The sequence below is a fragment of the Haliotis cracherodii genome, unplaced genomic scaffold, assembly GCF_022045235.1.
Source record: "Haliotis cracherodii isolate W230 unplaced genomic scaffold, xgHalCrac1.p SCAF_6, whole genome shotgun sequence".
NCBI lineage: Eukaryota > Metazoa > Mollusca > Gastropoda > Lepetellida > Haliotidae > Haliotis > Haliotis cracherodii.
The window spans coordinates 23,760,292-23,762,880 of record NW_027266319.1 but is presented as its reverse complement, the minus strand read 5'-3'; positions in this window follow the sequence as shown (position 1 = coordinate 23,762,880).

Below are 2,589 nucleotides of genomic sequence, written 5' to 3'. Positions count from 1 at the left end.
GGAATCAGACAATCCACTCCGCTATTACATGTAGCTTTTCTGCTCGTCGACGTCTCTTATGAATATGGGTGAGTGAGTGAGTATGGTTTTACGCCGCTTTTAGCAATATTCCAGCAATATCACGGCGGGGGACACCAGAAATGGGCTTCACACATTGTACCCATGTCGGGAAACGAACCCGGGTCTTCGGCGTCACGAGCGAACGCTTTAACCACTAAGCTACCCGACCGCCCCTTGTGAATATGGAAGGGGTTTTGTCGTGTTTATTTAGTGGAAGGTTACTTATACAATTATGAAGTTTTTGGTGTAGACTTTGCAATGTTAAACAATATTGATACCCATTCCAGAAGACTTCAGCTTCAGTTGTAAAAATCATTACTAGAAGTAGACAAGAAAACATATAACTGGGCCTGTCAGGCAGAACTTGGTATGTACCCACTATTGGTACTCATAATATATAAAATAATTGATTATTCCTATTTTTGAAGTCCCATATAGATAATACAACAAATATCATTCTTAAACATTCTTTGGAAGCAAATATCAATCCGTCTGGTCAAAATGTTGGCTGGGTTAAATAAAACAATGTTTTGAAATAGTAAACACAAATAAATGTAATGAATCCAAATCCAAACTTCAGCCCAAATGTCAAAATATGTTCAAGCATTCATTAAGGGATTATCTTATATCCAACAGAAAATTAAGAACTGTTGGACAAGTCATCTATAAAAATTGATTATCATATTACATATTGTAAAAACAAAGCTCATATGTCTCTTCGTTTAAGTCATCACAATCTAAAAATTGAAACTGGTAGATATACAAAAACACCAACCTCACTGGAACAACCTCTCTGTGAAACAAGTGATGTCTCAGAAGATGAGCAATACTATGCACCCTCTTGTACAAAATACAATCAAGAAAGAGAATCACTTCTACAAATAATCCTCAATTAGGATATAGAATTTGGTACACTCTGTTAAAAGGAACAATTCTTAATATTTTTACCAACAGTTATCTAGAAACAAATTCCCAGTTATGTTGTCACATCTACAAAAATAAACACATTCCTGGTGGGTACAACATTACCATAGTTTTGCTCAATTTTCATATTGTTTCCATATAATTATAATATACTTATTTTAAAATGAAAGTGATATAATAAACTTGCTGTGTATATATTTGTAGTTTGTAGCGGTGTAATATTGCCACTGTTTCTTCGTTGAATGTTATGCAATACGTATCTCATCTAAAACGTATTTGTTGTATGTTAGTCTTTTACAGTTGTGTACGTGGGAACGATTGGCCCAGTCGCCTAAGGTGCTGCCAATCGCTATGCAGGGTTGTGCCACTTGGGCACTCCAGAAACCTGTGAGAGTGTGTTCGAATCCCCGTTCGCCCCGATTATTATCCTAGGTTTGTCAGTACCATATTCGTGCTCGTTGGTTTCACCAAAGTGGTGCTTCGGGCTTTCTTCCAGCATTAAGCTGACACGACGTGATACTATTCAAAGCGGCATTAAACCCAACTCACTCACTCACTCATTACTCTTGTGTACGGTTCCGTTGTGTTAACTGGGTTTGTGTTATGATTACTTTCGGCTAAGATTTGAAGTATATTTAGAAGAATGTTACTATGGTCAACCCAACATCGTGACTATATCGTACTATTTGTGAGGACAATAATTGCAGACTACAGATCAACCTGTTTATTTCCTATGTATCCAGAAGAAAGAACATATACGGGTGTATAATCTCTGCCAGAAAATTAAAATAAGAAAAGTCAAAACAATGAACCATGTAAAACCGTAAACTGACGTATCAATAATACATTACGTACAAGAAACTACTTGCACGGCAAGCACCATACAACTGAGTATGAAGACAACTAATTACAAAGTTCTCATATCAAACCCGTTGTTTTACATCTGTTGTTTATTGAACAAAGTCATACTTTGTAGAAGCCTGGTATTTAATCGTGTTTAACAGTGAGTTGCAATAGCAGTGTACACAAAGATTGAGTGCGCGTTAAATGCTTAAACTGAATTCCTCCTTGAATTCTTTCTCGCTGGCTGCTTGAATAACACACGATACATTGTATAAGTAGCGCGCGATAGAGCTATTCGGGTAAGGGAGATAATCACTCAGTCTCCAAACATCAATTTTGCATATGATACCAAGAACAACATTGCAAGGTCAGTGGGCGTGATTAAGCTAAACACTACGCCCACAACTAAAGGCTCATTGCGCAATCCAGTGTTGTCCATTTGCAACAAGCTCCACTGGGGATCAGTTCTAACCCTGATTCTTCACAGGCATCCTGTTGTTCTCAGAGGAGTGAGTGAGTATGGTTTTACGCCGCTTTTAGCAATATTCCAGCAATATCACGGCGGGGGACACCAGAAATGGGCTTCACACATTGTACGAGCGAACGCTTTAACCACCAGGCTACCCGACCGTCCCTCGTTCTCAGAGGAAGAGCAGACACTGTCCAAGAGTGTAATTCATGAAACCTGTTCCACTAAGATAACAACCTAATTATCGTGATGCATCGATAGCACAGGTGGGCATATCACGATAAACAATCATA